The sequence below is a fragment of the Phyllobates terribilis genome, unplaced genomic scaffold, assembly GCF_046119375.1.
Source record: "Phyllobates terribilis strain yellow unplaced genomic scaffold, ASM4611937v1 Scaffold_1__5_contigs__length_1240528914, whole genome shotgun sequence".
NCBI classification, from domain to species: Eukaryota; Metazoa; Chordata; class Amphibia; order Anura; family Dendrobatidae; genus Phyllobates; species Phyllobates terribilis.
In genome coordinates, this window is record NW_027362761.1 from 727,743,115 (window position 1) to 727,768,429 (window position 25,315).

Here is a 25,315-nt window from a genome sequence, read left to right on the forward strand (position 1 = left end):
GGGAGGACCTACCAAGAGGCTCTACACTCTAGGCGAATCACTACTGTCCAGCCTAGAATGTATGGTCTGCAGGGAGGACCTACCAAGTGCCCCTACACTCTAGGCGATTCACTACTGTCCTTCCTAGAATGTATGGCCTGCAGGGAGGACCTACCAAGAGCCCCTACACTCTAGGCGATTCACTACTATCCAGCCTAGAATGTATGGTCTGCAGGGAGGACCTACCAAGAGCCCCTACACTCTAGGCGATTCACTACTGTCCAGCCTAGAATGTATGGTCTGCAGGGAGGACCTACCAAGAGCCCCTACACTCTAGGCGATTCACTACTGTCCTGCCTAGAATGTATGGTCTGCAGGGAGGACCTACCAAGAGCCCCTACACTCTAGGCGATTCACTACTGTCCAGCCTAGAATGTATGGTCTGTAAGGAGGACCTACCAAGAGCCCCTACACTCTAGACGATTCACTACTGTCCAGCCTAGAATGTATGGTCTGCAGGGAGGGCCTACTAAGAGCCCCTACACTCTAGGCGATTCACTACTGTCCTGCCTAGAATGTATTGTCTGCAGGGAGGACCTACCAAGAGCCCCTACACTCTAGACGATTCACTACTGTCCTGCCTAGAATGTATGGCCTGCAGGGAGGACCTACCAAGAGCCTCTACACTCTAGACGATTCACTACTGTCCTGCCTAGATTGTATGGCCTGCAGGGAGGACCTACCAAGAGCCTCTACACTCTAGACGATTCACTACTGTCCTGCCTAGAATGTATGGTCTGCAGGGAGGACCTACCAAGAGCCCCTACACTCTAGGCGATTCACTACTGTCCAGCCTAGAATGTATGGTCTGCAGGGAGGACCTACCAAGAGCCTCTACACTCTGGGCGATTCACTACTGTCCTGCCTAGAATGTATGGTCTGCAGGGAGGACTTACCAAGAGCCCCTACACTCTAGGCGATTCACTACAGTCCAGCCTAGAATGTATGGTCTGCAGGGAGGACCTACCAAGAGCCTCTACACTCTGGGCGATTCACTACTGTCCAGCCTAGAATGTATGGTCTGCAGGGAGGACCTACCAAGAGCCCCTACACTCTAGGCGATTCACTACAGTCCAGCCTAGAATGTATGGTCTGCAGGGAGGACCTACCAAGAGCCCCTACACTCTAGGCGATTCACTACTGTCCAGCCTAGAATGTATGGTCTGCAGGGAGGACCTACCAAGAGTCCCTACACTCTAGGCGATTCACTACTGTCCAGCCTAGAATGTATGGTCTGCAGGGAGGACCTACCAAGAGCCCCTACACTCTAGGCGATTCACTACTGTCCAGCCTAGAATGTATGGTCTGCAGGGAGGGCCTACCAAGAGCCCCTACACTCTAGGCGATTCACTACTGTCCAGCCTAGAATGTATGGTCTGCAGGGAGGACCTACCAAGAGCCCCTACACTCTAGGCGATTCACTACTGTCCAGCCTAGAATGTATGGTCTGCAGGGAGGACCTACCAAGAGCCCCTACACTCTAGGCGATTCACTACTGTCCAGCCTAGAATGTATGGTCTGCAGGGAGGACCTACCAAGAGCCCCTACACTCTAGGCGATTCACTACTGTCCAGCCTAGAATGTATGGTCTGCAGGGAGGACCTACCAAGAGCCCCTACACTCTAGGCGATTCACTACTGTCCAGCCTAGAATGTATGGTCTGCAGGGAGGGCCTACCAAGAGCCCCTACACTCTAGGCGATTCACTACTGTCCAGCCTAGAATGTATGGTCTGCAGGGAGGGCCTACCAAGAGCCCCTACACTCTAGGCGATTCACTACTGTCCAGCCTAGAATGTATGGTCTGCAGGGAGGACCTACCAAGAGCCCCTACACTCTAGGCGATTCACTACTGTCCAGCCTAGAATGTATGGTCTGCAGGGAGGACCTACCAAGAGCCCCTACACTCTAGGCGATTCACTACTGTCCAGCCTAGAATGTATGGTCTGCAGGGAGGACCTACCAAGAGCCCCTACACTCTAGGCGATTCACTACTGTCCAGCCTAGAATGTATGGTCTGCAGGGAGGACCTACCAAGAGCCCCTACACTCTAGGCGATTCACTACTGTCCAGCCTAGAATGTATGGTCTGCAGGAAGGACCTACCAAGAGCCCCTACACTCTAGGCGATTCACTACTGTCCAGCCTAGAATGTATGGTCTGCAGGGAGGGCCTACCAAGAGCCCCTACACTCTAGGCGATTCACTACTGTCCAGCCTAAAATGTATGGTCTGCAGGGAGGGCCTACCAAGAGCCCCTACACTCTAGGCGATTCACTACTGTCCAGCCTAGAATGTATGGTCTGCAGGGAGGACCTACCAAGAGCCCCTACACTCTAGGCGATTCACTACTGTCCAGCCTAGAATGTATGGTCTGCAGGGAGGACCTACCAAGAGCCCCTACACTCTAGGCGATTCACTACTGTCCAGCCTAGAATGTATGGTCTGCAGGGAGGACCTACCAAGAGCCCCTACACTCTAGGCGATTCACTAATGTCCAGCCTAGAATGTATGGTCTGCAGGGAGGACCTACCAAGAGCCCCTACACTCTAGGCGATTCACTACTGTCCAGCCTAGAACGTATGGTCTGCAGGGAGGACCTACCAAGAGCCCCTACAGTCTAGGCGATTCACTACTGTCCAGCCTAGAATGTATGGTCTGCAGGGAGGATCCACAACCTGTTACAGCAGGCCAGGGCCTGACGCTTCCCACTCACGGGACTGGTCACATGATCATGACATCATGACAGGTCCTTTAGCACCTAGGATTTAGCTTGTATTCTGACAGAAAGGAGATAACGGCGTCTTTATCTGCCTGATATCCCTGAGTTCCTGCAGGAGGCCGCCGCCGTGTAAGACGCTGGTAATTCTGCTTCTTTGTGAACGCCTCTTTATTGTATAGTTCTTGCAGCGGTTTCTTATTCACCTCGTCTTCTGAGGCGTATAAACCCTGCGGCTGCGCTTCTCTAGGGAGCTGGGTAGCACACTGCGGGGTTTGTGGCGGATTCATCTTTTGGCCACTATATTTGAGAGAATATCAGCCCCTGAGGGATGTCATGGAGGTTTTTACCTATAAAGAAGCCTAGTCTGTACAAAAAGCCATGACACTGCTTCCAATATGCATGAACAACACAGGGGCCAGTTCATTCCATTGTCAGTCCATTTTCTTTGTTTGTCCTGTGGTCTTCATTCATTCATTCATTCATGAATTCTGCGCAAAATAAAAACCTGCTGTTTGGGCCCTATTCATTATTGCACTTGCCCCTTTATTGTTCTTTTAAGGGGCAGTCAGACAGCGATATAAATCCAAGCGAGATCGGACCACAGTATATGGACTGGCCAGCGGCTCTCCCCACCCAAGCGTGACAGCTGCCTAGAAATACATGAAGCTGTCACACTCAGGTGGGGAGAGCCGCCAGCCAGTCCATACATTGCTGTCCGATCTCACTTCGATTTATTAATCGTGGTCTGACTGTTCCCTAAGTCAGTATTCTATGTGTATGTATGTATTCCTGCTCCCCGTGCAGTGATTTTATGTGCCCCTGATGTTTTTGTCAAATTTTAACGGAACATCCAACTTTTTTTCCGTTAAAAAGTCGCAAAATAGGTAGAAGACATTTTCTTGTTGTGGAGCAGTGTTCATGAACCACGCTCGCTATTTTGAAGAATTTGGCACAGAAAACGTCAACGAACGCTACAAGGCGAAAAATTAAAGTGACAAAATTGAACTAAAACCGATAATGATGAATCGGATACTTTTATTTTTTACTTTTAACCTCTTTTGCAACTTCTTAACTCCAAAAAGTCGCATGTTCGGCTAAAATGTCTCACCCTTTGCACAAAAAACTCAGGCGTTCATAAAATTGCACAAATTTAGCGACTTTTCAAATGTCACAATTAAGGAATCAGCTGATTTCAGTGATCGTGTATACTAAAACATGAGTATCGGTGTTTTGGACCCCAGCTTCATCAGTGTTTGGTCAGTGTGTCAGTTTTTACCTCAGTGATTTTAACATATGGATAAATAAATTATCTTTTGGAATGGGAACCTGTCATGTGAAAAAATGCTAATAACCTGCAGATGAGGGGTTAATCTGCAGGTTAATAGTGCTCTGAAGACATGCAGCAGCTGCAAGCCAACAGCCCTGCTGTCAGGAGAAGATTAAATTTATCACTCCCCGCACTGACTGACAGCCGGGTTAGCACTGATGCACTGTTGAGCCAGCTGTCTGCCTGAGCTGCTTGTCAAAGTACGCCGCTTGTGTGCCCATTTCCACAAGTCAGCTAAAGCTTCCGCCACCCTTAACGTGCTTCAGCAGCGTTTGCATTTTCCAGCTCACCAACTGGTGTGCGATGTCACCACGCGTTGGAACTCCAACATTGCATATGTTGGAAAGGCTTTATGAGCAGCAGAGGGCAGGTTGTTGAGTACCAGCTCCAACACGCCCGTTGGTATTCCAGTCAGCCTCCGCACATAAGAGCTGATGAACGGGCATGAATGTCTGACATCTGTGCGGTTCTTAAAAACTTTGAGGACTCGACCAAGATGGTGAGCAGCGATGACTCCATAATCGGCATCACCATCCCTCTTCTCTGTCTACTAAAATGCTTGCTACTCACAATTAAAGAGGAGGCATTGCAGGCGGAGCACGATGAGATGGATCAAGGATCCATACAGGGTGATGATACACAGCCCAGCCTCATCTCATCCCAACGTGAATTGGGTGATAAAGAGGAGGAGGTACAGGAGCTGTTTTTTTGCGCTACAGACGGTACTACCCACACCACCTTCATCTCGTCTGTTCAGCGTTGATGGCTTAAAGAGGATGAGGAGGAGAACATGGACAGTCGTCCCCTTGGTGGGGACAGGGAAGTGTTGGCAGTCTGGCACACATGGTTGAGTTTATGTTCCTCTGCCTTTCCCGTGACCCTCGCGTTGTACATTGTGTCACCATTTGTACAAAAAATTAAGGCGTACATAAAATTGCTCAAAAATTTACCGACTTTTCAAATGTCACAATTAATGAATCAGCTGATGTCCGTGATCGTGTATACTAAAATATGAGTATCATCAGTGTTTTGGACCCCAGCTTCATCAGTATTTGGTCAGTGTGTCAGTTTTTACCTCAGTGATTTTCACATATGGATAAATAAATTAACTTTTGGAATGGGAACCTGTCATGTGAAAAAATGCTAATAACCTGCAGATAAGGGGTTAATCTGCAGGTTAATAGTTCTCTGAAGACATGCAGCAGCTGCAAGGCAACAGCCATGCTGTCCGGAGAAAGACACTACGTGTGAACATAGCCCAAGGTGTGGAGGAGCATTTATTTTCTTTCTCTTATTTTGCCTTATATACAAGTCATTACCCTAAAAAGAATGTTTCTTAACATTCTTTCCAGTGAAATCCATTTTAGCTTCGGTTTTGTATGTTTTATTGTCAGTCCGTAAAAGTGGCATAATACAACATTGTTCACAACATTGTTGACAGCAGTGATCTGGGATTCAGAGATACTTCCAGGGGTCTTCCCCATGCTGTTCCCATGTCATTTCAGCGCTGTTTTCAACGATTTGACCAATTTTTAGACCCATCCAGACATCTGGGGGGAAAGCCGCCGGAAAAATGCTCGAGTTTCCCATTGAATTCCATTATACTCGTTACTCGGGCCGAGCACTCGAGCATTACGATTTGCTCGACCCCAGTAACAAGTACCCGAGCATTTTAGTGCTCGCTCATAACTTATAATTACCATTTTTTTCCACTATAATGTTGCTTTGGCTCCAGGTTTGTAATTTCCAAAAGGGGGAATAGTAGAAAATGAACAGTACAATTTGTTACACAATTTCTCCGGAGTACGCCGATACCCTATATGTAGTTGAAAACTACTTTTGATGCACAGTGCAAAGCTCAGAAGGGAAGGAGCGTCATATTGGAGTGCAGGTTTTGCTGGAATGTTTTGAGGGTGACATGTCACATTGGCAGAGCCTGTGACATGGCATAAAAGTAACCCCCCCCATAATTGACCCCGCTTTACAAACTGCACCTCTCAATGAATTCATCTAGGGGTGTAGTGACCATGTTGACACCACATGTGTCTCACAGACTTTATACCATTGGGATGTGAAGAAAAAGTAATTAAAATTTTACCACTAAAATGTTGTTTTAGCCTCAAGCTCCTAATTTTTATAAGGGCTAATAGGAAAAAAATGGACCTCACAGTCTGTTGTGCAATCTTTCCTGAGTTCGCCAATGCATACATGTAATCGGGAACAACTTTTCAGGCACAGTGCAAAGGTCAGAAGGGAAGAAGCGCCATATTATAGTGCAGATTTTGCTGTTATCGTTTGCAGGTGCCATGTCACGTTGGCACAGCCTCTGAGGTGCCAAAAAAGCAGAACAACCCCCCCTCCATAAGTGACACCATTTTAGAAACTACACCTCTCAGTGAATTCATCAAAGTTTGCAGTGATCATATTGACAACACATTCACAGAATTTTATACCATTGGGCAGTAAAGAAAAAAAATTAAATTTTTACCTCAAATTTTGTTTTGGCCCCAGATTTTACATTTTCACAAGGGAAAATGGGTAAAAATGGCACCAAAATGTGTCACACAATTTCTGCTGAATGTGGCAGTACCCCATATGTGGCTGTACAGTACTGCTTAGCCACACGGTGAGACTCGGGAGGGACGGAGTGCTATTTGCCCCCTGGGGTGCAGATTTTCCTAGGATAGTTTGTGGTCTCCATATACAGAGCCCCAAGTGCCAGTAGAGTTGAATCTCCCTCAATTGACCCCATTTTGAAAATTAGACCCCTCTGGGAATTTATCTACAGGTGTAATGATGATTTTTGACTCCATGGGTGTTTTCCAGAAACAAGCAGCAGCGGATGTTGGTGAGTGAAAATTGCAAATCTGCTATTGTACAGTCATGGCCAAAAGTATTGAGAATGAGACAAATAGTAATTTTTCCAAAGTTTACTGCTTAATTTTTTGTAATGGCAATTTGCATAAACTCCTGAATGTGAAAGAGTGATCAGCTTAACAGCAATTACTGTACTTGCAAAGTCAATATTTGCCCAGAAAATGAACTTTAACCCGTAAAACACATTTCAACATCATTGCAGTCCTGCCTTAAAAGGAGCAGCTAACATCGTTTTAGTGATTGATCCATTAACACAGGTGTGGGTGTTGATGAGGACAGGGCTGGCGATCAATCAGTCATGATTAAGTAAGAATGACATCACTGGACACTTTAAAAGGAGGCTGGTTCTTGGTATCATTGTTTCTCTTCAGTTAACCATGGTTATCTCTAAAGAAACACGTGCAGCCATCATTGCACTGCACAAAAATGGCCTAACAGGGAAGAGTATCGCAGCTACAAAGATTGCACCTCAGTCAACAATCTATCGCATCATCAAGAACTTCAAGGAGAGAGCTTCCATTGTTGTCAAAAAGGCTCCAGGGCGCCCAAGAAAGACCAGCAAGCGCCAGGACCGTATCTTAAAACTGTTTCAGCTGCGGGATCGGACTACCAGCAGTGCCGAGCTTGCTCAGGAATGGCAGCAGGCTGGTGTGAGTGCTTCTGCACGCATTGTGAAGCGGAGACTCTTTGAGCAAGGGCTGGTTTCAAGGAGGGCAGGAAAGAAGCCACTTCTCTCCAGAAAAAACATCAGGGACCGCCTGATATTCTGCAAAAGGTACAGGGAGTGGACTGCTGAGGACTGGGGCAAAGTCATTTTCTCTGATGAATCCCCTTTTCGATTGTTTGGGACATCTGGAAAACAGCTTATTCGGAGAAGAAGAGGTGATTGCTACCACCAGTCTTGTCTCATGCCAACTGTAAAGCATCCTGAAACCATTCATGTGTGGGGTTGCTTCTCAGCCAAGGGAATCGGCTCACTCACAGTCTTGCCTACAAACACAGCCATGAATAAAGAATGGTACCAGAATGTCCTCCAAGAGCAACTTCTCCCAACCGTCCAAGAGCAGTTTGGCGCCCAACAATGCCTTTTCCAGCATGATGGAGCACCTTGCCATAAAGCAAAGGTGATAACTAAATGGCTCATGGAACAAAACATAGAGATTTTGGGTCCATGGCCTGGAAACTCCCCAGATCTTAATCCCATTGAGAACTTGTGGTCAATCATCAAGAGACGGGTAGACAAACAAAAACCAACAAATTCTGGCAAAATGCAAGCATTGATTATGCAAGAATGGACTGCTATCAGTCAGGATTTGGTCCAAAAGTTGATTGAGAGCATCCCAGGGAGAATTACAGAGGTCTTGAAGAAGAAGGGGGCAACACTGCAAATATTGACTTGCTGCATTAACTCATTCTATCTGTCAATATAACCTATTGGTACTCATAATATGATTGCAATTATATTTCTGTATGTGATATAAACATCAGACAAACACTAATAAAAACCAGAGGCCAGCAGATCATGTGAAAATATAATTTTGGTGTCATTCTCAAAACTTTTGGCCATGACTGTAGTGCCCATACATTATGCCCAGTTTGTGCTTCTGGAGACACGTACCCCTTAAATTAAGCGGGCTTTTATCGCCACAGAAATGCCAAACGTGGACGCTAAATGTGGTTTAGGCACACTGGGGCTCAGAAAAGAGGGGAGGTCATTTTGAATTGGGAGTGCAGATTTTGCTGGATTTTTTTTGAAGGGGAAGTCATAGCGCTTTTCCAGAGCCTTAGTGCTACGATGCAAATTGTCTCTTCAGAGAGGAAGACTACTAGAACTCTAGTGCCACCTATAGGAAGTATCAATCCTAAAAGTCAATATCGACTCTCTAACAAGCCTTGTCACATGACTTAGGATAAATGCCAGAGCCAGAATCTCAATTTGCAGACACTGTGTCTTGGGGTACTGCCTCTCGTCAGTGCAAAGTGAGAGATCCGGTTTGGCTGGGCGAGAGGCATCTGACCGGGATCCAAGGGGTAACGTTACTCCTTGTAGAGAGGGACATGTTAAGCATGTCAAGGTAGAAGCCCCCTATATTTCCGTTAACAGAACAGCACCAAAAATAGGCTGGGCCTAGGGAACATTAGCGTCAGCAGTCCCAGCGCTGATTTGGTGCGATTGGACGATGATGTCCGATAGCACCAATTAGTGAGGGAGAGGGCAGTCTGACCTCTGACCGCTCTGCTCCACCTCATTCCAGCTTGGAGACGTTGCAGAGCGGTTACCGTCATTCTGCTGCCGATCTGCCTGGGACTTCTGGTGCCACAGACTATTTTAGCCTGTGCCACCGCTTATGCAGCTGATTAAAGAGCTGAAGATCAGAGGATGGACATTCCTAATCTGTTCCTGTCCCCTGCTTTTTTTTCTGCTCCACTCCAATGCCTTTGTACCCCCTTATACCGCTGAGCGATGATCAGTACTTGATCTCAAATTTTTTTGCATTTTTTTTTGCATTTTTTTTCTTTTGTGCTGCCTCCATGCGTGCGTCCTGCAACCGCTGAGTGCTGATCAGTGACATATATCACTAATCGGCATCTGTGCTTACTTTTGGCCAGGACACTTTTTTTTTCCTTTCCATTTTACTTTTTCCCCTGTGCACCATTTCTGGGCATGCATCTTGCAGCCGCTGACCACTGATCAGTGACACACATCACTGATCTGCATCTAGTTGTTATTTTGTTTTCAAAAAGTGTAAAAACAAAAAAAAAAACAAAAAAAAAATCAAATGAACATAATGATTTGATTAGGGATCGTGAAGAATATACTGTAGTAAGCAGCTTATACTGTAGTATTTATTTTTCTAAAATATAATCAGAATTAGCATCAGATAGTAAGTGTAAAATAAAAAAAAATGTTGTTGATAGAGATAGATTAGAGACCGTGTTAACCACAGTAAAAATATGCTGTAGTAATTAGCTTATGCTACATAATTAGGGATAGATGGACTTGTGGATGTTCGGGTCTGTCAGGTTCGGCCGAACTTTAGAAAAAAGTTTTGTTCAGGTACCAGAACTTGATCCCGAACCCGATTCATGTGAATGGATATCCGAAAAGCCGGCAGTTCCCATGCAGTCTTCTGTGTGACAGCATGGGAAACAGCGGATCTGACTGGCAGTAACCTTACTGAAGTCACCGCCAGTGACAGCCGCTGGGCATCGCGAACCGCTGCAGGTTCCCACACTGGTACACAGAGGATAGCGTGCAAACCAGCGGCTGGTCAGGCACTCCGCGAGACCTGGCCGCTATGAACTGAGGTGACGTCAGTAAGGCTACCTCAGTTCACAGCGGCCGCTCTTCAGTCCGGCACTCGCGCTGTCCTCATGAGAAATGTTCGCTGTGAACTGAGGTAACCTTACTGACGTCACCTCAGTTCACAGCATTATTTATTTATTTATTTTTTTTCAGAGAGAGAGAGAGAGAGAGAGAGAGAGAGAGAGGGGATATGCCCTTCAATGACAGGAAACCTACAGAATAAAAGTGCAGTACCTCTTCCTCGCATCAGTTGGTTTCCTGTCCTTGACGGGGGAACCTTTTCAGTGGGTGTACCAGAAGAATGAAGATGGACGTCAGGAGTATTCCAGGTCTGGCCTGTTGACTCAGGCAGTGGGGTTTTCCCCTGCCTTGGCTGGTGCAGAGTCCTAAAGCACCACCGCTGTGTCCAGGAGACCTTCATGGGTGAGTGAACGAGCGCAGGCTCCGGCGCCACGTTTGGTGGCTTGTCGGCTTCCGTGTTTACCCAAGTGCGCATGCGCGGGGACGTGCTCCTTTATGACACATGCACCAGGGTCAGGTGACCAGAAGTGATTTCCGGGATATTGAGCCGGATGACGCTGGGAGGGACGTGCTGTAGGCTGGTCCTGCTTTAAAAAGCGGTTAAACCGCCAAGAGAGCGGGATCCCTATAGCTCCAGTGGTCCCTCCAGGCAGAGTGGAGGTCCAGGAGTCGCAGGAACCACAGAAGCAACAGCAGTAGCGAAAGGTGTGGCAGCATGGAAGTCCCCAAATGACTTTGCGACGTTGTGTAGAAGATTAATTCATTGCACACTCAAGCGGTAATAATGCAGAATAAATTCATTTGCAAGCAAAGAATATTCAAACCGAGGTTCAAGGCGACAGTACAATAGACGTTTCGGCCCCTTATTGGGCTTTAATCATTAAATCGCTACTGTAAAAGAAAAGTACAAGATATCAGAAAAGTGTCAAAGCAAACGGTGATAGACAGTAATAATGATTCCAAAAAGGAGGAGCATGATGTAGGGAAGGGGAGGGAGGGTTGTAGGTTTGGGTGGTTTTGGGTAGAAAAGGTAAGGGGGAGAGGGAGAGAGTCACGTGTGTACACTGTGTTCCAAATTATTCTGCAAATAATATTTTCTCAGATTTTCCCAAATTACCTATATGAATTGCAGTCATTGTAATTTTCCAGTCAAATAACTATTAGAGTACAATTGAAAGGTTTTTGTACAAACTGCCTATGATAACAGTATATTTTAAAAAAAATAAAAAACTCAAACTGCACTCAAAATGCATGTTCCAAATTATTATGCACAGCAGAGTTTTCAACCTTTTCATTTTAATAAAGAACAAAAAAATGGTCATTTTTGAAATTATAAGCATTAGCAGGTTATTACAAACTGAAATCAAACAGTTTTCAACTCAAAACTTTATTCTAGGTGATGTTACATTTGCACATAGGACCCCTTGTTCGAAAGGAGCTTCTGAACTCTCTCGTCCATTGAATTTGTCAGGTTTTGGATGGTTTCTGCTTTAATTGTTTTGCATGAGGACAGAATACCCTCGAGAGCTGTTGCTTAGATGTGAACTGCCTCCCGCCATCATAGACACTCCTTTTGATGATGCTCCAGAGGTTCTCAATGGGGTTGAGGTCAGGGGAGCATGGGGGCCACACCATAAGTTTGTCCCCTTTTATGCCCACAGCAGCCAGAGATGCAGATGTGTTATGTGCAGCATGAGATGGGGCATTATCATGCATGAAATGATCTCGATGGTCCAGATGGATGGAGTGGAGGATGGCTGGTTGATGGACACCCCATGCAAACACGGCTACGGCGCCAACAAGGAGGAGGTGGAGTAATGTTTTGGGCTGGAATCATGGGGAGAGAGATTGTCGGCCCTTTTAAGATCCCTGAAGGGGTAAAGATGAACTCCATAATGTATGTTGAGTTTCTCAAACAGCACTTCCTTCCATGGTTCAAGAAGAAGAACCGTGCATTCCGCAGCAAGATCATTTTCATGCATGATAATGCCCCGTCTCATGCTGCACATAACACATCTGCATCTCTGGCTGCTATGGGCATAAAAGGGGACAAACTTATGGTGTGGCACCCACGCTCCCCTGACCTCAACCCCATTGAGAACCCCTGGAGCATCATCAAAAGGAGTGTCTAAGATGGCGGGAGGCAGTTCACATCTAAGCAACAGCTCTGGGAGGGTATTCTGTCCTCATGCAAAACAATTGAAGCAGAAATCATCCAAAACCTGACAAATTCAATGAATGAGAGAGTTCAGAAGCTCCTTTCGAACAAGGGGTCCTATGTGCAAATGTAACATCACCTAGAACAGGGGTCTCAAACTCGGCTGGGTATATGGGCCGCACATGGAAAAAATTTGAATTTGGGGGGCCGCATTCTTTGTTCAATGTGACATTTTTAGTGATACCATTTTATTTGTATACACCTTTTGAACATTTTTTCCGTGTTTATTTTTTTATGGATTGGGTCGTTATGGATGTGGCGATAATAAACGTGCACTTTTTTGTGTTTACTTTAGTTTACATATAAAACAGCATTTTTAGTGCCCAATATTTTTTCATGCTTTATTTTATTTTTTATTTTTTTTACAATTTTATTTCCCCCAATTGGCCACATACAGTAATATTGTCTTACAATTAGCATCATATAGTAATAATGGAAAACATCTTGTAGTAATGTTCCCCATCCAAGTCCCCATCTTGTACTAATGTTCCCCATCCAGGTCCCCATCTTGTGGCTCTGTGCCCCATCCAGGTCCCCATCTTGTGGCTCTGTGCCCCATCCAGGTCCCCATCTTGTGGCTATGTGCCCCATCCAGGTCCCCATCCTGTGGCAACGTTCCCCATCCTGGCGCCCATCTTGTACTAATGTGCCTCATCCAGGTCCCCATCCTGTGGCAATGTTCCCCATCCAGGTCCCCATCTTGTGGCTCTGTGCCCCATCCAGGTCCCCATCTTGTGGCTCTGTGCCCCATCCAGGTCCCCATCTTGTGGCTCTGTGCCCCATCCAGGTCCACATCTTGAGGCTCTGTGCCCCATCCAGGTCCACATCTTGTGGCTCTGTGCCCCATCCAGGTCCCCATCTTGTGGCTCTGTGCCCCATCCAGGTCCCCATCTTGTGGCTATGTGCCCCATCCAGGTCCACATCTTGAGGCTATGTGCCCCATCCAGGTCCCCATCCTGTGGCTATGTGCCCCATCCAGGTCCCCTCTTGTGGCTATGTGCCCCATCCAGGTCCCCTCTTGTGGCTATGTGCCCCATCCAGGTCCGCATCTTTTGGCTATGTGCCCCATCCAGGTCCCCATCTTTTGGCTATGTGCCCCATCCAGGTCCCCTCTTGTGGCTATGTGCCCCCTGTGCTGTTCTTCACACACATATAAAAAAAAAAAAAGAAGATGATTCTCACCTGTCCTCCGTTCCCTCGGCGGCCTTCCTGCAGATGTGGCCCGCAGGCACAGACCCCTTGACGATCCCGACCTGGTCCAGGAGGAGCCGCCGACAGCAGCGCTGCATTGCCGCACAGAGACGGTCTCCCAGCACAGCATTTTCAATGTCAGCCGCCGGCCAATCAGAGGCCAGCAGCTGACATCTGCATATGGCAATGATGTCATACTCGCTGCGCCGACACGCAGATATCAGCTGCTGGCCTCTGATTGGCCAGCGGCTGGCATTGGAAATGCAGTGCTGGGGAACAGTCTCTGTGTGGCAATTCAGCGCTGCTGTCGGCGGCTCCTCCTGGACCAGGTCGGGATCGTCAAGGGGTCTGTGCCTGCGGGCCGCATAAAGCAGCCTCAGGGGCCGCATGCGGCCCGCGGGCCGCGTGTTTGAGACCCCTGACCTAGAATAAAGTTTTGAGTTGAAAACTGTTTGATTTCAGTTTGTAATAACCTGCTAATGCTTAGAATTTCAAAAATGACCATTTTTTTGTTCTTTATTAAAATGAAAAGGTTGAAAACTCTGCTGTGCATAATAATTTGGAACATGCATTTTGAGTGCAGTTTGAGTTTTTTATTTTTTTAAAAATATACTGTTATCATAGGCAGTTTGTACAAAAACCTTTCAATTGTACTCTATTAGATATTTGACTGGAAAATTACAATGACTGCAATTCATATAGGTAATTTGGGAAAATCTGAGAAAATATTATTTGCATAATAATTTGGAACACAGTGTATAACATTACATATGTACAGTTCATATACATATATACAGAAGTGCCATAAGCTGTGGAGTAAATGAGGTTTCCTTATTTGTTTTAAGGTTTGTGTTCGTAACATTGCTTAGTATATAGACGATGTCGTGGGCACTCGTAAGGAGCAGCAGGTCCACTGACCAGAGCAGAGGCTCCAGCAATGTGGATGAATCTCCCGCCTTGACTGGAGATCGAATGGATATTGACTGATATGATCCCTCCTCTAAATTTGGTACCCTTGATTGCCTCTGAGTGGTAAATGATCTTTTTTTTTTTAGTAGGTAAGAAAGTGTGCAGCGAAGGCCAAGCACAGGGATTTTGCGCTCTGTGTGGAGGAGTTGCCAGTTACCTGGGAGAAAAGGCTCCATCAGTCGTGTATTGAACAGATGTTATGTGAAGAAACCCCTAACTTTGCCTCCTAATGAAGATCTATTATTTGAACGGAGGATAAGAATTCCTTTAAATCCCTGATTAAAGGTGAGGCGAGTAAGGATAAAAAAAAAACAGAGGAAGTTGTGCCCAGAATCAGATGTTTCTGACAGTTTGGAGGAAAAGGGTGAAGATAGAGGCTTAGAATCATCCCCTTCAAATTTGTCATCAGATGAGGACATGAGAGGGCATCACTGTTTTCCTGTAGAAGAGACAGATAAGTTTGTTAAAGCTGTTAGATCCACAATGGCTGTAGTAGATGCAAGACCAGAAAGATCTGTCCATGATATAATGTTCGGCGGTTTAGAGCAAAGAAAGCGCCGGTCCTTTCCCCTGAATGCAAAGATTCAGTTACTTATAAGGAGAGCATGGAAAAAAACAGAAAGGGAAGAGTCCCTCTCTCCCATCTTTCAAAAGGAAATATCCTTTTGATGAATCATCCTCATCTTCCTGGGATAAAGCCCCTAAGCTAGACCTGGCAATAGCTAAGGCATCTAAAAAGTTTGAGGACCTGGGGGTACTTAGAGATCCTCTGGATATGAAGGCGGATACATTCCTTATGGGCTCCTGGGAAGCTTCATGCGGGGACTCGAAGCCAGCTGTGGCAGCAACATGCACAGCAAGAGCTTTAATCATCTGGTTAGATTATTTAGAAAATCAGCTTAAAGATAAAGTACCCAGAGACAATGTGTTAGCTATGATTCCTTTAATGTGGGGGGCAGAAGCATTCCTCGCGGATGCCTCGGTTGATTCGGTTAGGCTGGCAGCCAGGTCAGCAGCATTTTCTAATGCAGCCTGTAGGGCCCTCTGGCTGAAATGACAAAATCTAAATCCTGCTCGATTCCCTGGGAATATTTGTTTTGGCCTGCCTTAGATGATATTCTGGAGAAGGCAGGTGATGGTAAGAAAAGGATTCCAACCTCTCCATCACATCTTATAAAAAGTCCTTTCAGAGTAGAAGGTTTAATCGGAAGAGACCCCCCAGAGATCAGGATAAGTGGGAAGATAGAAGGAAAAAGGGTAGAGGCTTTCTGTATGGAGCTCCCCCCCATGACAGTAAAAAACCCTCCCAGGTATGTGTATCCCCAGGTGGAGGGGAAGACTATCCCTCTTCTTTCATGCCTGGGAAAAGATTTCCAGAAGCAACTGAATCCTCAGCCTAATAAAAACAGGCTTAAAACTGTAATTCCAATGAATTCCCCGAACCAATATGGGACTTTCAGGACTATTACCAACCTGAAAATGTTGAACAAATTCCTAAGGATTCAGTCCTTCAAAATGGAGTCAATAAAGACAACTATAAATATACTCTTCCCGAATTGTTTTATGGTTTTATGGTTAGACCTGAAAGATGCCTATTATCATGTTCCCATACACAAGGATCACCAAAAGTTCTTCATGGTAGCCATCTCCATAAAAGAGGTGGTCAGGCACTTTCAGTACAGAGCCCTTCCATTCTGCCTTGCAGTGGCTCCCCTGGTATTTACCAAACTGATCGCAGAAGTAATGGCTGATGTACTGATTATTCCTTATTTAGATGACTTTTATAATTTTAGGCAATTCAGCCCAACACTGCAGTGTTCAGCTGGAAATGGTCATGACTTCCTTAAAAGACTTAGGATGGCTCTTAAATATAAAAAAGTCAAAGCTAGGGCCAAAAATTATACAGTAGTTTCTAGGGCTCATGTTGGATTCCAAGAAACTAGAGTGTCGTCTTCCAGAAGACAAAATAATAAAGGTCATCTGTCAGATATCACGGGTATTAGGAGCTCCCTCCATGTCCCTCAGGAAAGCTATGTTCCTTGACTTCTTGCATCCTAGCGGTCCTGTGGGCCCAGTTTCACACCAGGGAATTACAATAGGATGTCCTGAGGAACGAGATTTCCGTGGGAGGGCATCTAGAAGGGCAGATGACACGATCTCTAGAGACCCACACATTCCCTTGGTTGGTGGCTATGAATAGAGAAGCTAGTTAGGGGAGTACCTTGGGTAAACACTATTATTCGTGTGGTGACCACGGATCAGAGGAGTACCTTTTGGGTAAACAGGATTACTCGTGTGGTGATCACGGGTGCGAGCCCCAGGGAATGGGGGCTCCTTTAAAGGACATCATAGTGCAAGGAGTTTGGACACGAGCCCAGTTGGTAGGTTCATCGAACATGAAAGAGCTATTAGCAGTGTAACAGGCTTTAAGACAGCTCTTATTCTCCCTTCAGGGCCACTATGTCAGAGTTTCTTCAAACAACCAGGTAGTGGTGGCTTATCTAAATCATCAGGGGGAATTCGGTCCAGGCTCTTGATGGAAGTAGCAGGGCGCATTTTTCAGGTAATGGAGGACCATCTCCTTTCACTAACATCTCTCCACATAAAAGGGAAAGAAAATTACAGAGCAGATTTTATGGGCCGAAACCAGTTAAGGCAGGGACAGTGGGTGTTAAATCAGTCAGTCTTCAACCAGATTGTGAATATGTAGGACCTCCCGGACATAGACCTGTTTGCAAACAGTCAGAATAGAAGGGTGAAAGAATTTTGTTCCCTAGATACCTGGGGAAGTCCTCCGGTACTGGACACATTCTTGATTTCTTGGGATTACAGTCTGACCTATGCACTTCCCCCAGTAACTTTGATTCCAGCAGTGCTGAGGAAGATCAGAGAGGACAGGGCGAGTTTTAGGCCAGGGCCCCACTATCAGTATTTGGTCAGTATTCGGTCAGCATTTTTTTTCAGGAGACAAAACCAGGAGTGGGTGATAAATGCAGAATTGGTGACGTGTTTCTATTATACCTTCTCTCTGATTGTTCCTCACCTGGTTTTGTCTCCCACTCCTGAGAAAAAAATACTGATAGTGGGGCAGTGGCCTTATACTAATTCCCCCTTTCTGGCCAAGAAGGACGTGGTTTTCCTGATCAAGGATAATGTTGGTCATCGATCCTTGGGTGCTTAGGGAGATTTCGTACCTTCTCTCTCAGGGGCCGGTGCACCATCCTCAGTTTACCAATCTGCATTTGATAATGTTGGTCATCGATCCTTGGGTGCTTAGGGAGATTTCGTACCTTCTCTCTCAGGGGCCGGTGCACCATCCTCAGTTTACCAATCTGCATTTGACGGCATGTAATTTGAGAGGGCGCTATTGAGAGACATAGGATTTTCTCCTAATTTAATTTCCACTCTACTTCAAAGTAGGAAAGCTGTCACCATGAAAGGTTATGGTAAGACCTGGAGAAAGTTTCTAACCACCTCAGGAGCAACAGTGCAAGAAGGGGTACCGATTACTGTTATACTAGGGTTCCTACAAAGAGGTTTAGAATAGGGCCTGTCCAGGTTTAAACACTGGGAGCTCTGTATAATTATAACCTGGTAGGTAATCGCTGGGTCTCCCGCTTTATTAGGGCCTCTTCTAGATGCAGCCCCATTTTTAGGTAGAGATTGCTCCCCTGGGACTTGAATTTTGGTTCTGACAGCTCTGACTGATTCTCCATTTGAACCCCCAGAGTCAATGTCACTCAAAGTTCTTTCATTTAAGGTGGCTTTATTAGTTGCTTTAACTTCAACTCTCAGGGTTAGTGACATTCAGGCCCTATCAGCAGGTCCCACTTTCACACAGATCTTGGAGGATAGGCCTGGTCTGGTTTTAGATTGGCTCTATCTACCTAAGGTAACTTCCCATTTTCATAGGGCTCAGGAGGTAGTCCTTCCATCTTTTTGAACCAACCCAAAAAAATGTAAGGAAGGAAAACTACATACACTGGATGTAAAGAGGTGTCTGGTTGAGTACCTGTCCTTCACACAGGCTTGGAGAAAGGATAGGTCTTTATTTGTTAAATTTCAGTGATCTAGGAAGGGGCTTAAGGCCTCAAACTGGTACAATAGCTAGATGGATTAGGGAGGCCAGAAGGGTTAAAAGCTCACTCCACAAGATCAGTGGCAACCTCCTGAGCGGAAAGGTAGGATGTTTCCATCAAACAAATTTGTAAGGCAGCAACATGGTCTTTTCCCTCAACTTTCTATAGGCACTATAGGTTGGATCTGGTCTCTTCCTCTGATCTCGCCTTTGGGAGAAGGTTTCTGCAGGCTGTGGTCCCTACCTGAATTTTAATTCTCTGTAATTTTCTCCGTGGTGCTGTCATGGGTGAGCAAAAAAGACGTAGTTACTTACCAGTAATGGGTTTTTTCAGAACCCATGATAGCACCCATATTCCCTCCCTTCGCGTGTGGTGAGCACACTTTTTTATTTTTTTGTGTTTTAATCACAGGGTGTTTAATGCATTATGGTGTTGAAGTTTGAATTATTGTAATAACCATTGGAGGTCCTCTCGTTCTCTGTAATACAGCTGATGTGAGGGACAGGTACCGCCCTTTTATTTTGTAGGTTTTCTGTCCTGAAGGGCGGATCCCCTCTCCCTTCATCGGTAAGTAACTACGTCTTTCTTAGTATTTTTCATTTATTAGTAACCTGATTTTTGATGTCCAGCCAAGACAAAGCAGACACCTGGGGACTGGTATCTCAGGCTGGGAAGGTCCATGGTTATTGAGCCCTTCCCAGACTAAAAATAGCAGCCCGTAGCCGCCCCAGAAAAACCGCATCAATTAGATGCACCAATTCTGGTGCTTTGCCCTGCTCTTCCTGCTTGAGGGCGGTGGCAAATGGGATAATGTTTTGGGGTTGATGTCAGCTATGCAATGTCCGCTGACCTCAAGCCCAGAGGTTAGAAATGGGGCGGCATCTATCAGACACCCCCATTACTAACCTGCTAAGTAAATAGTTATAAAAACAGAGACCCACACACAGGAAAAAAAACTTTATTTGAATAAAGACTCCCCCACTCTCCCTCGTTTACCAATTTATTCAAAATAAATCCAGGAAGTTCCGTCGGTAATCCAAGAGTGTAATGTCCCATGATGTCCATCGAATCCTATGGAGTCTCGTTCTCAGAACGAGGGTTAGTAGGGTTACTTGCGGTCAGCGGCAGGCACAATCGTAAGAATTTCTGTGCCTGACGCTGCATGGGAGTCAACTATGGAGTCTGAACTGAGAACCAGACTCCATAGGATTTGATAGACGTTGTGTGACATTACACTCTTGGATTACCTTTGGAACTTTCTGGATTTATTTTTAATTGATAAACGAGGGAGTGTCTGAGAGTCTTCATTCAAATAAAGTATATTTTTCCTTTTTGTGTCTATTTTTTTAACTATTTACTTACCGGTTTAGTAATGGGGGTGTCTGATAATTGTTTTTTTACTCACGTCCATTTAGTAGTTGTAGTTTTAGTGGAAAAATCTTGTAGTAATTGTACTCCAATTTTTTTTTCTACTTCATAGAATTACGTTTAGCGTAATTTTATATTCTAAAGATACTCCAGTGAAATATCTTAATATATACATATACCTTCAGTTATGCCCAAAATATTGTAGCAACTCAATCATGAATAGAAAAACGGAGAACCAAGAGTCCATGTTACTTGAAGATAACATTTTTATTGAGAATATCAAATATAAATTTCACATGTAAAGTGCCATGGAATAAATGGCACTATAATAATAATATAAACAGTCAGAAATGGGCTGGATATAAGTAAACAGTAATAGAAACCCAGGTAACCCCTTAAGGACCGAGCCACTTTGTAGGTTAATGACCGGGCCAATTTTTTCAATTCTGACCACTGTCACTTTATGAGATAATAACTTTGGAACACTTTGATGGATCCCACTGATTCTGAGACTGTTTTTACATAACATATTGTACTTCATGATAGTGGTAAAATTTCTCCGATATGACTTGCGTTTATTTGTTAAAAAAATAGAAATTTGGCAAAAATTTTGCAATTTTAAAACTTTGAATTGTTATGCCCTGAAATCAGAGAGATATGTCACACAAAATAGTTAATAAATAACATTTCCCACATGTCTACTTTTATATCAGCACAATTTTGGGAAAAAAAATTGTTAGGAAGTTATAAGGGTTAAAAGTTGACCAGCGATTTCTAATTTTTCCAATAAAATTTACAAACCCATTTTTTTAGGGACCACATCACATTTGAAGTGACTTTGAGGTGTCTACATGACAGAAAATACCCAAAAGTGACACCATTACAAAAACTGCACCCCTCAAGGTGCTGAAAACCACATTTAAGAAGTTTATTAACCCTTCGGATGCTTCACAGGAACTGAAGCAGTGAGGAAGAAAAAAATTAACATTTAACTTTTTTTCACAAAAAATTACATTTAGACCCAATTTTTTTTTATTTTCACAAGGGTAACAGATAAAAATGGACGGCAAAATGTATTGTGCAATTTCTCCTGAGCATGCTGAAATCCACTGAATATGTGGCGGAAAACCACTGTTTGGGCACATGGCAGGGCTCGGAAGGGACGGAGCGCTATTTGCCTCTTGGAGCGCAGATTTTCCTAGAATAGTTTGTGGACTCAATATACAAAGCCCCTACGTGCTAGAAGAGCAGAATTCCCCCCTCAAGTGACCCCATTTTGGAAATTATACCCCTGCTAAACATGTGGACACTAAATCTAGTTTAGACACACTGCGGTGCTCAGAAGGGAGGGGAGATTTGGATTTGGGAGCGCAGAATTTGCTGAATTTGTTTTGGAGGGCGAGGAGCCATTTTGCTTTTCCAGAACCTTTTGTATTACCAGTAACGTGGAAGCCCCCTATATTTCCATTAACAAATGACAGACCTGAGTGGGGCTTTTATGTGAAGCTTTTATTGGGAACATTTTACATAACATTTTAGATCAAATTTATCCAGCGCTCTACGCTGAGCACTTACATTGGGGTTTCCATCTAAATCTCCGAATGACGTGATTCAAATGAAACCCCTGGGGGTTCCATTCACTATAATGAGATGAGGCTGCAGAGTTACTCTGGACTCCGTCTAGCGTCTTTTTAGCCTTGTCCTTCTTTTCAGAGGTGCTCAAAACTGTGGCCGACCGCGCTTTTATCTACACCTAAAAAGATGGACACCGCCAAATCATAGGTCAGACGGCGTCCACGGTGCCTCCATCTGCCTCATTACAGGGAATCTTCTGCCTGGGGTTCCGTCTGAATCACTTATTTCAGAGATTTACACGGATACCCCGGTGTAAGCGCTCAGCGCAGAGTGCAGGATAAATGTGAGCCAAACAATTCTGCGATCTTTGGGAGGCAGAATAAACAAATCAGCAGCAGGTGAAGAATTGGTTTTATATATTTTTTTTAAGCCGTTCCTCGTGCAGTATAAAAGTGATTAGGCGACTTTATTCTTCGGGTCGGTGTGATTACAGTGATACCAGATTTATATCGGGCTTTTATGATTGACAGCTGTCACTCACTAAAAGACGTTTTTTTTTTTGCAAAAACTAATATTTGCATTGCCATATTTAGAGACCTATAATTTTTCCAAATTTCGGCCGACAGAGTCATGTGACGGCTTGTTTTTTGCGGGACAAGTTGACGTTTTTATTGGTACCATTTTCGGGCAAATTACATTTTTTTGATCGCTTTCTATTCTGATTTTTGGGGAGGCAGAGCAAAAACCAGAACTTCAGGATTTTTTTTTTTGTTACTATTGTAGTAAAATTGATAAGGCAGCTTTTTTCTTTGTGTCACTACGTTTACAGCGGTACCACAATTATGTAATTTTGTTATGTTTTTGCGCTTTTACATTATTTTTTCTATAAAAGTTTTTATCTTTACATCGCTGTATGCTGAGAGCTGTAACTTTTTTATTTTTCGGCTGATGGAGCTGTATGGCGGCTTGATTTTTGCGGGACAATATGGCGTTTTCAGCGGTACCATTTTTATTTGCATCCGTCTTTTTTATTGCGTTTTATTCCAATTTTTTCCAGCGGTATGATGAAAAGGTATGGTTTCCCATGTGTTGTTTTTTTTTCTACGCTGTTCACTGAAGGGGTTAACTAGTGTGACACGTTTATAGAGCGGGTCTTTCCGGACACGGCAATACCAAATATGTGTACTTTTTTTGTTGGCTTTTATTTTTTTACATAAAAATGTTTATTTGTTAGTGTAATATATTTTATTATTTTTTAACTTTTTTTTTTTTTTTTTTAGATTTTTAGATTTTTTTATTTTTTTTTACTTAGTCCCACTTTCACTTTTTTCACTTTTTCCACAGGTATAATGTATTGCAATGCACTAGCATTGCAGTACATTAAACCTGTAGTGAAAGCTGTGCATTGGTCTTAGGAGCTTTCCATAGCTTGGTGACCCGGTGGTTGTCATGACGACCCTGGGTCACCATGGCAATGGTCGGGTCCCTGACGTCGTGGGGGCGCCGATCTGAAGGCAGAGGGAGCTCCCAGCCCTCTGCCTGCCTCCTGAACGCTGCGATTGCGCTCGATCGCAGCATTCAGGGGGTTAACAGCCAGGGGCGGTGCTGACACCGCTCCTTGCTGTTTAGTGCCAGAGCTCAGCCACTGGCAGCGCTGAGCTCCGGCACTGATCGGGCAAGAGAAACTGATATTACAGCTTCTCCTGCGCGATCATGCTGTGATCGGTCAGTCAGATTGACTGACCCATCATAACGATCTGGGTGCAGGAACCGACGGCATGGGTCCCTGCACCTCTGCCCCTGCCGCTGAGCTGTCTGTGACAACTGTCGGCACTGAACTGTCACTGCATGTTTACATGCAGTGACAGTTCAAAGTCATGACGGGGATGGTGCGCAAACGTGCATCCAGCCATGACAGGTTATCCCCGTCATTGGTCGTTAAGGGGTTTTTAAGGGCTGGCACACTGCCACAACGACAATAATGGGTATTTACTTCTTGCGATACTAATATTTTTCACTTATGCAATTTGTTCACCTATCTTTATGTGGGATTGCACAGCACATGCGAAACTACACCAGTTTACGTAGTGTGCTGTGTTTCCCATATATATGTTTTTAGTATGATACATGGGAAATGGCTTGATTTTGGCCATTGAGCATATATAATAGATTAAAAGGTTATGTGCCCACGATGCAGAAATGAAGCTGAAAATTTCTGCAGCATTTCTGCATCTCCCTGGCAGAAAAAATGCATGCAGATTGTGCATGCGTTTTTCCTGCAGAATACATGCGGATTCACATGCGTACCCACATGCGTTAACGCATGTTTCTGCATGCGGACTGACAAGCACTTTCCAGGCGATAGCATCACATGGAAAGTGCTTAACAACTAGGTCACACTGTATAAATCCATGCAAACGGCATGGATTTATACAGTGTGACCGTAAAAATAAAAAAAATAAAGCTATACTCACCCCCGATGCCCCGGCATGTGCTGCAGCGCTCGTCCTGGCTTCTTCGGGGTTGTCGGCACATCGCGAGACAGCCTGCGGTCACATGACCGCGACGTCATCTCAGGTCCTGGAAGGAGAAGCGCTGCCGGCAAGCAGAGAGAAGCCGCTGGACAGGTGAATTTAAACTTTATTTTTTATTTTATTCTTTTTTTTACAGGTACAATGGTACCCAGGTCTGGATGAGAGTCTCCTCTCCTCCAGAACTGGGTACCATCCGCACATAGAGACGCATAAAATCCGCTTGTACAAATGTACAGACACGGATTCTATGCGTCTCAATGCAAGTCAATGGCGGCGCTTCCGCTGCGCTTCCACAAAATAAATGAACATGCTGCGGATTTATTTGCGCTGCAGAAACGCTGCAGAAAAATCCGCAGCATGTGCATTGACATTGCGGAATGCCATTGGGGACCATGGGGTGCGGATTACCATGCGTTTTTGATGCGTTTCCGCTGCGGAAATTCCGCAGCATAAACGCATGAAAAACGCATCGTGTGCACGCAGCCTAAATGTGGCCATCTCCCATATGCTAAATATTCATATGTACAGTTGAAACCAGAAGTTTACATACACTATATAAAAAGACACATATGCATGTTTTTCTCAATATCTGACATGAAATCAGAATAAACCTTTCCCGTTTTAGGTCAATTAGGATTAACATAATGTTTAATATTTGCCAAATGCCAGAATAATGAGAGAGAGAGAATGCTTTAAGTCCTCTTTATTACTTACTGCAAAGTCAAAAGTTTACATACATTCCATTAGTATTTGGTACCATTGCCCTTAAACTGAATGACTTGGGTCAAACGTTTGGGATATCCTTCCACAAGCTTCTCACAATAGTTGGTCGGAATTTGGGCCCATTCCTCCTGACAAAACTGGTGTAACTGATCCAGGTTTGTAGGTCGCCTTGCTCGCACCTGCCTTTTCAGCTTTGCCCATAAATTTTCAATAGGATTGAGATCAGGGCTTTGTGATGGCCACTCCAAAATATTGACTTTGTTATCCTTAAGACACTTTGTTACCATTTTGGCAGTATGCTTCGGATCATTGTCCATTTGGAAGACCCATTTCCTCCCAAGCTTCAACTTCCTGGCTGATGTCTTGAGA

The 25,315-nt window shown here is 44.7% G+C and overlaps 1 protein-coding gene across 7 annotated transcripts in view; it reads left to right on the plus strand.

The window, feature by feature from the left end:
- The first annotated feature begins 2,732 nt into the window (after window positions 1-2,732).
- The window catches only part of MPND (MPN domain containing), a 134,450-nt gene continuing 111,867 nt past the window's right edge, over window positions 2,733-25,315 (plus strand). The window contains exons 1-3 of one of the 7 annotated variants that reach the window (XM_073686364.1): window positions 2,733-2,897; window positions 14,754-14,952; window positions 17,121-17,230. The gene's annotated coding sequence lies outside the window, so the exon portion shown is untranslated. The remainder of the gene's footprint in view (window positions 2,898-14,753; window positions 14,953-17,120; window positions 17,231-25,315) is intronic. The other 6 variants (XM_073686362.1, XM_073686365.1, XM_073686366.1 and 3 more) reach the window with 6 other exon arrangements.